This window comes from Pinus tabuliformis, chromosome Q, assembly GCF_031772625.1.
Source record: "Pinus tabuliformis cultivar Carrire ecotype Pingquan chromosome Q, CPIR1, whole genome shotgun sequence".
NCBI lineage: Eukaryota > Viridiplantae > Streptophyta > Pinopsida > Pinales > Pinaceae > Pinus > Pinus tabuliformis.
Genome location: NC_142296.1, coordinates 52,709,547 through 52,724,409, shown reverse-complemented (window position 1 = coordinate 52,724,409; position 14,863 = coordinate 52,709,547). Strand labels below are relative to the sequence as shown.

Here is a 14,863-nt window from a genome sequence, read left to right as displayed (position 1 = left end):
TGAGAATAAAGGAACCTGAAATCTTGAAATTTGTTGGAGTGCCAAACATAACATACATCTAAAAAGGATCATGTGACCTTGCAATATGCTTGCCGTGTTGTATTATGAATCTGAGAAGTCACTTCCAAGGATTGTCACCAAAAAGGCCACAAAGAACCCATATTTCTAAGTTCTAACAAAATGGCACCTTAAAAGCTAATGTATGTTTCTAACAAAATAGCACCTTAAATGTTAAGGTTAATCAAGCCTATTACCCCTTCTAGCAGGGGTACCCCGAAGGAAATTTTTCATTTTCACTTGCATTTGGATAAGCCGGGCAGTTTGGTGGCATGGCGTAACCCTTCTTGATGGACAGGTTGCATTCTGATTTTTAGTACTTGCATGTTTCCAAAGGAATTCACATTGTTCAAGGCAATTCATGTATTCCAAGGCATTGGTCACACCTTCCAATGCAGTAGGGAACTATTTATGAACAGTGGGACATCTCCTTAGCATGCCATGTGGAACGGTATGAAGTCCTCTCCTCATTGTTCACTTGTGAGCTGATTTTTTACTTGATTTAGGTGACCAGCCTGCACTTGGAAAGATTATAACAGTCGTGGGGGTGCCTTGATGCCTTGGAAGGGTTATTTGAATGATGTGTCACTCACTTGGTATAGCTTGGATGTTGTGGACATGGTTTGAAATTTGAATGTCATAACTTGAAAATTAAATGAGCTGGATTGAAGGTCAACATATTGGTACTTGGACATCAATATAGCTGTTGGGTGGTTTTAAGGTTTATTCTCGACCTAAAAAGTCACTTAATTGGTGAAACCTTTACCCAAGGCATGAACATGGGCCCTCTTTTGGGACATCATCGGAGGCATTGGACCATTGTATCACATGATTTATGGAGTTGTTATCATGATGCTCCCCCTCCAACCTTTCACGAGATCATTGCACTAAAAAGGAAGGGCTTTGGAGACTTATTGAGTGTGGAATGTTACCCAACAAAAGTGGGTAGCCCTTGTTACCACAAAATCTAGTAGGCCTTGGAGAGGGATACCCTACAAGACAAGAGCTAGGAAAAGTGCTAACAAAGGGGTAGAGGCTCAATATCACCTCAACCAAAACCCCCTGCTCTTTACAGACTTTCACTAATGGGAGGAGTCCGGGTAGGATGGAGATCACTTAAAATAGATATGTTAGGTATAAGGCACACAATGATCAAGCTAGAGCTCATTCAAGAGAGAGGATCAATAATGGCTCAAGGAAGCAAAATGTTCTCTAAGAAAAGCCCTAGACATCAAGGTTCAAGACCTAGGGTTTTGAGGTTTTTCGATGGTGAAAGGTATTCACAAGGCCATGAACAAAGAAAAAGGGTTTCTTACAAAGATAATCAACTCTTCCAAGGCTCATGAAACCCTCAATAACGTCCTCCAGTTGAGGGAAAAGAAACTAGGGTTTCCCTCTTAGGGCAACAACTAGGGCAAGAGATTTTATGGATGAAATTTGAGTGGATGCTAACCAAAATGATAGGTCATGTAGCCAAAACCTACCTCTTGATGTTTAGACTCTCAAACCACAAAAAATCCTCCTCCCAAAAATTTCACTCCAAGCCCTATTTTTTGTCACTAGCCTTAATAGGACCAAATTTAAGGAGAGAAATTAATGGAGAAAATTTTGAGATGATCAACAAAGACTTGGACTAGTGCCTTGGCCTTTAGGCATATGGAGTCAAGGATGCTTTAGATAAGCCTAATTTGTTGCTAAGCATTTACCCACTCAATAATAAATGGAGTTTGATGAAGAGTTATAAGAATTCCTCCACTAGGAACATTCATTACATGTTATACAATTAGTAACACATATGATTCTCAACTAGATAGCCTTTCAAATTTATTTTCAAAAATTAGGGCACAATCAAGCATAATCTAGAAACAATACTTCCATACATTAGACAAATTCAAAATGATAATCTTCAACAATAGGCACTTACAAGATAACATGTAGTGTCTCCATCCATTCACCAAAGAAATAGCTCCAAAGACAATCCAAAATAGCTCGCAAACATCAAAATGCACTCCAAGAACCTCCAATAGCCAAGAACGAACAAGTGTGAATTCTCTTATGAGGTCCAAATTCTCCAAATGATGATGATGAGAGAGTGAAATGAACTCTCTCTTATTTATACATGTCTAATGATTTCTAATTTAACCTAAAAACCCCTTTAAGTTGTAAAATGATGGGCTTGATACTAGGTGGGGTTATGAACCAACCTCATAGCCAATGTAAAAGATAGGAATTAACCCCTAAAAGAGGTCGAAATTCACGCATGCATAGGCCTTTCTGGGGCATGCGCTGGCCTCCTCCAATGCCAAGGAGTGTAGAAGGCTGCAAAAATCCGAATCTTGGGGATGGCCTCTAAATCTCCATGCAAATCATCCTATGGGCCACAGTTTTTTGTTTGGGGCACAAAATGAGTCTCATGCGTTGAGAAATCCATTAGGGCAGCATTAGGGCAATTTTATTCTTTGATTTTTCTTACTTGACATTTACTTGTGATATCATATTTTTCTTCTGTTGATTATATTGGTGTTCTTTTCATCAAATAAATGCCAAAACATGAAGATCTTACAAAGTGAACACAATTTGTATGCACTCAGCCAAGCCAAAAACCCTAAGTAGGAGAAAACCCGGTCAAACTCTTCCACTAGTAGATTCAAATCAAATTGACAATCCAAGACCTTTGACTCAACCTCCTCCAACCATCAAGTTAGCCTTCCAAAAGATATTCAAATTAGCAAAGCAGATTTCTTCATTAGTCTAGGGTCTCAATCTTGTTCTAGATTGAAGGTTTTCGGTTCTTAGTATACTTTGGTTCTGCAACATATTATTAGACTTCAGTCTTGCAATGAATAACCAAACTACGGTCCTTCTGCAATAGACAACAAAATTTTCGGTCCTACAATAGATAACCAAACTTTCGGTCTTGTAACTCTCATGTTGTACCTATTGCACTTTCATTGATCCATCACAGGCTTCTTCACTAGGTTTCTAGATTTATTTTCTTGTCTTTTCCTTCTACAGTAGAAAAGATCCTTCTTTTATGTATCTCACACTCCCATCTTTCCTTGTAGCTTCAAATCGAATCTTCTTGCTAATGCTCTCAAAACAAGTCGAGTTCATTTGCTATATAAAGTGGTTGGAATTTGCTCTTATGAGGCCAACATGAACAGTAGGGAAGTCGACTTGATGGAGGGGAGACAAGACACAATAAAAGTATTTTTCTTTGACACAATGAGCCCAAGAAGGGTCTTTTACATTATGACTTGGAATTTGATTTTTGACACAATCCTAGAAGCCTTCAATGGATGCTTGACCTAGAAACAAATACATAGAGCATGAAAGCCATGCTCATAAAACAAAATTTCTTTTTCTTGACAAATATATTACATCATGACTTAAATACAATTATGAAGACCAACACTAGTTACATTCTTCAACATCATGGGTCTCCTGGTGATAGAATAGGCTAGTTTTGCTCTAATGTTGAGGGATCAAAGAATGGTGCTAGCCCTCCCATGCCTCAAGGGGTGAGACAAACCACATCTAGGCCTTGTAGCCCACCAAAAGTGGGGCACCCCTTTAGAGAGATTTCCTTTCCAGTGTATCTTCCTTCAGCCGCCAACAACATCCCCTGACAGCCACCTGATAGCTTTGATGTTTTACCTTATCTCTGCAACCTGAGCCAACCATCATGTCTCCTTGCTCATTTGTCTTGATCATATGTTTGAAGGTGGGCCATCCAATCCTAAAGGTATGACTTTTCATTATGTAATTGGGTGCTTATGCTTGTTTTTCTTGGGCACGGTTGGGAATGGATTACTAGGTGACTTGGAAGGAGGAAGGGTTTTGATTGTACTCTTGTTTCCTTACCCTAACTGGGGGATTAATCCTCAATCCTAGTCCCATGGGATCTCCATTATTGGATATTAGCTTTAGGAAGGGCAATACATGGGAAACCCTGATGTTGGTTGCATGGTCCCGCTTCCTGATACCATATATTTCATTCTCGTCTGTTCATTACAAGCCCTTTTCACATTTTCCTATCAGGGTCCACATTTGTCCATTGGATCCACAAGGTGTTAGCATCCCCTTCTCCTTGTCCACACCTTAGGTCGGGCTTGGAATGATGCCTTGGAGGTTGATGCGATAAAAAAAAGAAGAGAATGAAAGCATATCATGGCTACATGCAAAAGGAAATAATACCACAAAATGCAAAAGATGGTCGGGACACACATAAATCCACATGGGCAAACACCAAGCATGAGCTCTACCCCTTCATCTATGGCCATCACCCGATTCTTAGGGCCAACTATGCCCTACCACATTATGGAAAGGAATCCTTGCATGTCCCAACCCTTGGTGGGCGATGAACTGCCCCACCTTAAGGGGGTAATAAATGTTGCCACATCATACAAAGCATGCTCTTATCTTGAGAGCTTCAAGTAGTAATACAAAAGAAAAATCAATATAAAGCAAAAGGCATAAGAGGGGTGGAAAAACAAAGGTCGGGGCAACTTCTGCATCCACGCATGCTCCCTCCTTGAAATCATACACCCAAGGTATGGATTCTCCTTATCATTAGCTACCTTTAAACCATGGCATGTGGCTTGGAGCCCTCCCTTTGCCCCTACTCCGTTCCATCATTATTTCACAAGACACCTACCATTTGAAGGACATACCTTGGACCTATCATTCCCTTAAAGATTGAAACCACATAATAAGGTCCTTCACTAACCACTCCTACCCAGGGAGGTAACACTAATACAAGTTCAAAGCCTCAAATTTAGAAGCGAAACCCACTATGAAGTTCTCACTTCTGCCCCTGATTAACAAGCTTATTTACTCAATTTCACTAATGAATCATTGTATTTGAAGGTGAGGAGATGCATTGGATCTTATACAGGATTGTAGGTGGATTTTTGTCTCGGACTTGGTCTCCCTATATGGGATCCAAGCCCTCCAGAGGATCACAATGGCATTTATAAGGTGAGCATTGAGCACCATCGACCTCAATTCATGCAGAGCATTGACTGACACACCATGGGCTTCTTTAGCACCACCATTTACTTGTTTGTGCCCCACTTATTCGAGATGGTGATACACTTGGACTAGGATGCCCTAGTTGGCTACACATTGTAGTTGACACTTGGCAACTGATTTAAGGCCCAAAGGAGGTTATGTCTATCCTAGGGACACATGGGAGGGCATGTGTGTTGAAGTTTCTAAGTTTACTTAGTTAGAAACCCTCCATGCACTTTATCTGGTTTATTCCTACCTACTTGTTATTTTCCTTAACAAGTTATTTACAATGTAAATACTGAAAATAAACACTAGTGCATGCTCAACATATTAAAGATCAACAACTAAAAGAAACAGAAAAAAACACACCATATGACACCATTATTTTTGGACTAATGTCCCTGGAAAAACCCAATGTGGGAAAATCGGTGCAGCTATCTGAGGGTTTTCTTATTAAGCAATATCAGAGTACAATCTGGGTGTCGAAATTGGCCTACCCAATAGAGAATTTCCTTGGCAGTAATACCTCTTAGTTTCTGACAAATCTCCTGGCTGCAACCCCGGATAATCCTTCCAACAGCTACTCGACACTAATCTTCCCTAGAAACCCCACTGTCTGCCTATCTGGACTGCATCAGCCTCTCCTTGCCCAACGTTGGCCCTACGTCAGCCCCAGGAGGCCCTGCGTCAGCTACACTAGCCTCTCTGGAGCACTGTGCAGCACTTAGCTGCCTCTGCATGGCCCTGCGTGAGCACTGGCTGCTCCTATGTCACTCTCTATCGCTGCTCTACTGCTCTCCCGACATTATCTCTATGTACTCAATGCTCCTCAGCTGCTCTCCGATCACTGATTCTATCTCTCTTAGCAAACCCCGCTCTAGAGAATAGAATGACTGATCATCTAGTGTACTCTCCAAGTGACCCTCAAGCCTCCTCTTATACTTTTCCTTTTGACATCTCAACGGCTGAGATTAAGTCCCTAATCAACGGCTAAGATTAGATCTAGCTTGATCCATGTCTTTTGGACCATTCTAACACAGATTCATATTAAGACACATTAATATTTTATTTCCCCAAGTTTAGACTTAGGGACTCCATTAAAAATATTAATTATTTTAATATCTCCTAATCTGATTAGAATCTGCCCAAACCCCTTCTGGGTATTGGAGATCAAATGTGTCCTAACCTCTCCACCAAATTTTGTGGCTAGAGCACATCCGATGCTACCCCAAATCGACAATGTGTCATCTTCTAGCCCTCATTGATGAAGCATCAACTTGATCTTGAGTTGCTTGTAGACCCATGAGACCCATTTGGAGCCCACGAAGCCCAAATAGGGGTTTGGAGATGTTTTGGAGAATATGGAGGGCATGACCCTCTTCATCATCATTTTTTAGGTCCTCTCCCACGTTTCTAGTACAAGAAGGTTCAACGCTACCCATCTAGGCCTCTACACATGCATGACGTCAGCCTTGCATGGGTGTAATGTTCCAAATGAAAAAATTTGGGGTTTTCTCGAAATTTTAACTCAAAAATACTTCAGATAAAATTTCCCTTCATAAACAGAAGATTTGATGATTTGGGGTAGCGTCGGATGTGCTCTAGCCATGAAAATTGGTGGAGAGGCTAAAGCACATGAGATCTCCAAGACCCATAAAGAGTTTGGGCAGATTCTAACCAGTTTGGGAGATATTAAAATAATTAATATTTTTAATGGAGTTCCTAAGTCTAAACTTAGGAAAAATAAAATATTAATGGATATTAATATAAAACTAGGTTAGAATGGTCCAAAAGTCATGGATCAAGCCAAATCTAATCTTAGCCTTTGATTAGATATTTAATCTCAGCCGTTGATGGACCAACAAGAAAAGTATAAGAGGAGGCTTGAGGGTCAGTTGGAGAATACACCAAGAGAGATCAAGAACTCGGTTTTCTGGGGCAGGGTTTTCTAGGGAAATTGAGTGAGTGATCTGAGTTGCAATTGAGGGGCAGTGAATACATAACAGAGAGGCAGAGTTAGTACTAGGAGGATCAGCGCAGAGCCAAGAGAGGGATGCAGAGCCAGCTAGAGGCCATGCAGAGGCAGCCAGGAGCTGCGCAGAGCCAGAGAGGGCCAGCGTGTGAGACGCAGAGGGTCCAGGGGTTGACGCAGAGGCTCCAGAAGCTAACGCAGAGCCCAGAGAGGCTGACGTTGGGCCAGAGAGGCTGACGCAGTGCCTAGAGGCAGCGCTGGGAGCATTTTGTGGGACAGATTGAGAGCTGGAGAGTCAGATAGGGTGATGCAGTCCCTATCAGAGTGACGCAGAGCAGCAGAAGCTGCATTGTTGCTGTGGGATCATTCATCCGGTGTTTTAGCTGGAATATCTGTCTCCGACTGAGAGGTACCACTGTCGATGGCATTCTCTGTTGGGTGAGCCATTTCTGGCAGCCAGGTTGTATTCTGAAACTACATAATAATAAAACCCTTTGAATAGTTGCACTGGTTTTCCCGCATTGGGTTTTTCCGGGGACATTAGTCCAAAAACAACGATGTCACTCGTGTTCTTGTTTACTTTCAGTTGATGATCTGTATGTGTTGATACTGTACTTGTATTTATTTTCAATATTTACATGGTAAATAACTTGTTAAGTAATTAAACAAGTAGGAAGAAATAAATCAGATAGTATAGGAAGAATTTCTAACGGGTTAAACTTAGAAATTCCAACATGGTATCAAAGCGTGGTTGCAGATCACAGGATAACTGAAGGCATCAGCCGAGTAGAGCAGTAGCAGCAGAAAACAGCTGTCCCGAGTGACAAAAGTTTTTCCTAGCAGAAAGCAGCAAGGAAGGGGTGACGCAAAGTGCCTGCATCATTAGTTCGAGCCAGGAGGAAGATCAACGTAGTGGCAAAGAGGAGCAAACCTGACCTACGCAGTGCCCGGTCATCTTTTTCAGCTAGGAAGGATTGACGCTATGGCCAGGAGGTGCAGATTTTGCCGATGCCAAGGTTGTGCAGAGCCTAGAGGTTCAGTTCTTCAAGTTGTTGAAGTATAGGGGGCTCCGGATAATTTGTAGAGAGAAGCTGGTGGGGTAATGTGGTTAGAACAGTACCTAACAGGGCAAGACCAAGGAGGAGGGATTTCCAGAAAAGAAATCGAGACTCAGAGGGAGTCGAACCGAGGACTTCCAGGAGGAAAGTAAAGTTAATCAGAGGAGTCGGAATAAGAGTAGCGAGATGGCAGTGAATGGACTGAGAGATCGGGATAGACTGGACAGAGCTTCCAACTTCGTAGTTTGTAAGGCCAAGATCTTGTCCATTTTAGACAAGTATTGCATCAAGCACTTTGCCTTGAAAACGATAGTGATCCCAATTGACCCAGCTGAAAATGAGAAGTATGAGGAGGCAATGGACAAGGAAAAGTGCATCATCCTTGATGGGGTCAAGGATCATGTGGTGCCGCATATTGCTGAGAAGGACACGGCAAATGAGATGTGGGAGACCCTGAAGAAATTGTACCAGCATACTTCCGTGCAGAGGAAGATGTTACTTGAAAAACAGTTGTAGTCATACCAGATGCAGAAGGGAGAGCACATAGATGTCTTCCTCGGTGTATTGAAGGAGATTCGTGATCATCTAACTTCCATAGGGGCCATACCGGATCATGAACTGATGGTGAGGACCGCATTGAACGCAGTCTGAGAGGATTGGGAGGTATTTGTCCAAAGCATCTTGGACAGGTCGAGCCTTCCAGATTGGGAGGAACTGTGGGCGACTCTTCGTCAAGAAGAGATCAGACAGGTGACCAAGGCGGGGAGTAGCGGAAAAGGGGTCAAAATCAAGGAGGAAGAAGAAGATGCAGCTCTCGCATCTACGGGAAAGCAGGAGAAGAGAAAGAAGAAGGACCTCTCCAAGGTCAAATGCTTCCATTGTGGGGAACTGGGTCACTATGCGAACCAGTGTCCGAGGAAGAAGAGTAAGGGAGAGGCTTCTGAGACCAAGGTAGCACCAGTGAGGGCGGAGAAAGAAGTGGAGACAGATGACGACTGTGCCATGAGTTCTCATGCGCCACTTGAGAGGAAGTGGGGAGACATCGAGCTGTAGTCAAATGGACTACAGGCGATGAGGGGCAGGATCCTCGAGGTACCCAACCTCTTGGATTATACCTTGCTACGGGAGCCCCGAAGAGGAGTAGCAGGACTAGTAGATGTCGGTAGAGACGGATGCAGATGAAGCGGAAGAGAGTGCTACAGTGCAGGAGTCTCGGGACAACGTAGAGGCTAGCAGGATGCAACAGTGTGAGAAGCACGGGAGTATTGCACCAGTGCAGGATGGCACAGAGAGGTGTGCAACGGTGCGAGATGCATGGAGTTGTTGCAGCAGCACAGAGGTCAGTAGAGGGAGCACTTGTTAGCAGCAGAGGGAGCTTCAGCATCGGGAGAGTCTCTAGCCTGACAGGGATGTCAGAGTTGGGTGGATCAGTTACTTCCTTCTTAGTAACTGGGTTGCAGTGCAGCAGTTAGCAGTGGCAGTGCTATGGGCAGCATGATGCAGCGTGAGGAGAAGGGGATGCAGTGCAGATGCAACAGTGGCAGTGGCAGGGCCATGGGCAGCAGCATGGATGCAGAGGGAGTTTCCATACAGATGCAGTAGTGGCAGTGGTAGGGCCATGGGCAACAATACAGGATGCAACAGGATGTAGTAGTGCAGAGGATGTGGGCGGGGAGGCCTAGCATCAGCACAGGTACCGGTGCTAGATAATCAGAGTGATGCTCAGTGAGGAGTATTACTAGAGCACAGTCCTCGCTAAGAGGGAGTGTTGATTTGGGGTAGCATCGGATGTGCTCTAGCCATGAAAATTGGTGGAGAGGCTAAAGCACATGAGATCTCCAAGACCCAGAAAGGGTTTGGGCAGATTCTAACCAGTTTGGGAGATATTAAAATAATTAATATTTTTAATGGAGTTCTTAAGTCTAAACTTAAGAAAAATAAAATATTAATGGGTATTAATATAAAATTGGGTTAGAATGGTCCAAAAGTCATGGATCAAGCCAAATCTAATCTTACCTGTTGATTAAATATTTAATTTTGGTCGTTAATGGACCAACGAGAAAAGTATAAGACGAGGCTTGAGGGTCAGTTAGAGAATACACCAAGAGAGATCAAGAACTCGATTTTTTAGGGCAGGGTTTGCTGAGGAAATTGAGTGAGTGATCTGAGTTGCAGCTGAGGAGCAGTGAATACATAGCAGAGAGGCAGAGTTAGTACCAGGAGGATCAACGCAGAGCCAGGAGAGGGACGCAGAGCCAGCTAGAGGCCACGCAGAGGCAGAGAGGAGCTGTACAGAACCAGAGAGGGCCAACGTGTAAGACGGAGAGGGTTCGGGGCTGACGTAGAGGCTCCAAAAGCTGACGCAGAGCCCAGAGAGGATGACGTTGGGCCAGAGAGGCTGACGCAGTGCCTAGAGGTAGCGCTGGGAGCATTTCGTGGGACAGACTGAGAGCTGGAGAGTCGGATAGGGTGACGTAGTCCCTATCAGAGTGATGCAGAGCAGTAGAAGCTGCATTGTTACTGTGGGATCGTTCATCCGGTGTTTTAGTCAGAATATCTATCTCCAACTAAGAGGTACTACTGTCGAGGGAATTCTCTGTTCGGTGAGCCATTTCTGGCACCCAGGTTGTATTCTGAAACTGCATAATAATAAAACCCTCTGAATAGCTGCACCGATTTTCCTGCATTGGGTTTTTCCAGGGACATTAGTCCAAAAACAACGATGTCACTTGTGTGCTTGTTTACTTTCAGTTGATGATCTGTATGTGTTGATACTGTACTTGTATTTATTTTCAATATTTACATGGTAAATAGCTTGTTAAGTAATTGAACAAGTAGGAAGAAATAAATCAGATAGTACAGGAATAATTTCTAACAGGTTAAACTTAGAAATTCCAACAAGATTGTGTTATAAAATTTAGCAACATAGAACTGCAAATAACAATAATGAGCAAAAATAATCTCAACTTTATTTATAATATATAAACTGGGGTTTTACATGCTGAAACAAGTGATATAGCTGAGATAGAACTGGCCTCAAGAATCTGCTCCAATGCTGCATTGGCCCTCCACCAAAACTAAACTGAACTACCACTGCTAAGCTCTATGAATTCTGGATTAATTCACCAAGTGGAGATGGGTACTCGCCCAATCTCACTAAGTCACCTAAGGGTTTTTGCCCTAGGGCTACAATGAAGTAGAGAACTGGGTTCTCAAAACTATCATGCAAGAAGAAAGATCAAATCCAAGATGTCCTCCAATGGCCTCCTCCTCTTTTATAAATCTGATGGACCCCTCTAGAACCTCCTATTTTATTATTATTTTAATCATTGAGCACATTTACCTCTTTATTTCAATCAAAATATTCTTCTTTTATGTGGGAAAATGGTAAATTGGCCACCATGCCTCCTTAGGTCACTGAAAACCACTTCTAACCATCCCATCCTATAGACCTTCTCGTTCTGGTTCCAACGAGCTATTACACTGAGGTGTTCCATCAAATAAACTTCCCGAAATACTACCTCGAGCATAATTAATTAAGTTAGACGTCATTTTAAATAATGCTATTTTTTGAAAGTTGTCAGAATGCAACGAAACGAAAGGCAAGCTATGCGGATGATGGAATATGCCAAGTGAATTCCATTGGATCCTGTAAAAACTCCTCAAAAGTCCCTTGGGACCCTTGATGCAATCCTGCTCCTGCGGCTTGACCATCACATACCTTGGAAATCCACCCTAGTCGTACTATAGAAGAAAATAAAAATGGGGACATGGCAGTGGGCTTAGGAGGAAAATTTAATTTTAAATCTCTCATGGTTGGCTTGTAACCATGGGTGGGTTACTTAGCATATTAGGCATATGGAGGGGCTTTGTCACTTAAATTTTGAACTCATAACATTGGTATAAATAGATGAGATCTATTCTCATCTCAAACCATCATCACTTGGATTTTCGGCCTAATTAATGAATTCAAACTTGCATTTGGAGCAGATTTTTGGATGTCTTTGGGATGCACTTTGATGTTTGGATCTATCTTGCTATCTTTTTGGAGCTTCTAATGCATTGTTAATGAATGGATATACTCTACATTGTCTTGTAAGTGTTTCTCTATGGTGAAATTATCTTGTAAATAATGTTTAATGCATGGTATTTGTTCTCTTGATAAGAATTCACACCTTGTTTATTGAAAAAATTTCAAAATTTTAATCTTGGGAAGTTTTGCATGTGTTACTCATTGATGATGTGGAAAGAATGTTCCTAGTGGATAATAATTGCATTTAAATCCATGAAACTTCATTAACTAATGCTAAAGAAGGTAATTGTTTAAAGGGGTAACTAGGGCTTCCTCTTTTAGCCTCCTTAAAGGCCAATTTAGCCAATTATAAGCATCCATGACTCCATGCTCCAAATGGTCTCGGCAATAGTCGAAGTCCCTTGGTGGTCACACATAAATTCACCTTCCTTTTCTCTTCTAAAAATTCGTCCCTTCAAGGATAGGGAGGCTCCCCTAGGGCTTGGTGTGAAATCTTTTGTAGGAGGACGCTTTGAATTCCGTTTGGATAGAATTCTTCCTTAGTGTATCCTCTAGGGATCCTCAAGTTTTAGTCAATTTCCCAAAGTGGATTCTCTGTAAATTTGATGCCCTAGCCATCACATCAAGAGGGAACCCTAGAAGCTAATCCTTCAACTTGGGGATTTCTTTGAAGGCATGTGCTTTAGTACTTGTTGAAGTAGATCATACATTTCCTTTTCTCTTATCTACCTTGACCTTGGAGGCTCTCATATCTCCTCATATATCTCAACCCTAGGTCTCGTGTAGCTACCTTTCAAAGGGGTTTTCGTGGAAAATCTTACTAGCTTCTCCCAAAGCTCATATTTTCATTGAAGCTTTCCATTGAATGAGCCACCTTTCCTCACTTCAAACCTATCATAGACACAAATCTATCACAAGTGAGTAATACTGGGACTCCTCTCATCGGTTAAAATTCGAGAAGAGTATGGGACTTAGGCTGTGGTGACAATGGGCCTTTGTCCCAAGTGTTGTTATGCCCTCTAGCTTTTGCCTCTTATCAAGGCCTTTAGTTTCTGCAGCAACAGGCCTCAAATAAGCTGCCAAACCATCTATATGTTGCTAAGTCGGCTGGGGGCATGTTAGTCCAAGTGCATCATCTCATGAATAGTGTGGGGCAAAGCGCAAATTGTTGGGGTGTTGTAGGTGCCCATGGAATGGAATGATGCTCTTCAAGTGATAAGAGTCGCATGGCTCTCAATGCTCCACCTGTAAGGTGTCATAATGCTCCTCTAGTGCACATGGACCCCAGTGAAGTTGCCCAACCCATGATGAAAACCACTTGCCAATCACACATAATATCCAGCGTTGCATCTTCACCATTAGGTACAATTGATCATTAGTGCATCTAAGTGAACCAATATTGTTAATCAAGGGTGTGAATATTCCTTGAAAGCAACAACTGGAGTTTAATATTCTATCTGTTAGTAGTTTATTCGTCTTCTGTTAATTATTAATGGCAAATAACAATTAAATCACTGATGCATTCTTCACAATAAAAACACTGCAGAAATATAAAATACAAAATTGAGAAATAGATGCACACACGATAAAAAAGACACCATTATTTTTGGACAAATGTCCATGGAAAAACCATGAAGGGAAAACCAATGCAATAGATGAGGGTTTTATTATTATGTAGTAATTTGAGAAATTTACAATTGGTTGCCGAACTGACGAACCTCCGGAAGCTTACTGGTAAAATATGTTGGAGACACTCTGTCTCCTTCTGCAATCATAGTGGCCTCTTTGCAGCCACTCGCATGTTAATTTTTTTTAGGGCTATATTGTTCTTTGTTGTAGATAATTTCTTTTAAACTTTTTCATCATTAACATATACATTCACCCCATTACATCATAACATCATTAGCAATTATATAGAAACAACAATAACATCAATATTGTAGTAGAATAATAAGGACCAACAGAAGAAAAGCATGCACAATAAAGACACCAGAATTTAGGTCAAAGACCAGGGAAAAACGCCATAAAGGGGAAAACCCAACGAGATTATTCTTCTATTAGATATTCATCAATTGTTCAACTAAGATACAAAGTACAATGAGAGATACAACAAATTCATCAAGTCTCCTAGGGCCAATCCAAGTCAGTTCACAACTTCGTTTGTGAATTGAATGTTGATTTGGGGTAGCATCGGATGTGCTCTGGCCACGAAAATTGGTGGAGAGGCTAAAGCACATGAGATCTCCAATATCCAGAAATGGTTTGGGTAGATTCTAAACAGTTTGGGAGATATTAAAATAATTAATATTTTTAATGGAGTCCCTAAGTCTAAACTTAGGGAAAATAAAATATTAATGTGAATTAATATAAAACTGTGTTAGAAGGGTCCAAAAGTCATGGATCAAGCCAGAGTTAATCTTAACCGTTGATTAGGGACTTAATCTCAACCGTTGAATTATCAACGAGAAAAGTATAAAAGGAGGCTTGAGGGTCACTTGGAGAACACTCTGAGTTGATCAAGATTTCGATTTTCTAGGGTAGGGTTTGCTGAGGAAGTCGAAAGAGTGATCAGAGTTGCAGCTGAGGGGCAATGAATACGAAAGCAAAGAGGCAGAGATAATACTGGGAGGATCAACGCAGAAGCCAGGAGAGAGGGACGTAGAGCCAGCCAGAGGTTCACGCAGAGCCAACCAGGGCTCACGCAGAGGCAGTCAGGAGTTGCACAGTGCC

General features: G+C 42.0%; 1 protein-coding gene across 1 annotated transcript in view; it reads right to left on the bottom strand.

The window, feature by feature from the left end:
• The window catches only part of LOC149218262 (uncharacterized), a 595,146-nt gene that overhangs the window by 123,342 nt on the left and 456,941 nt on the right, over positions 1-14,863 (bottom strand). The gene's annotated exons all lie outside the window — the stretch shown is intronic.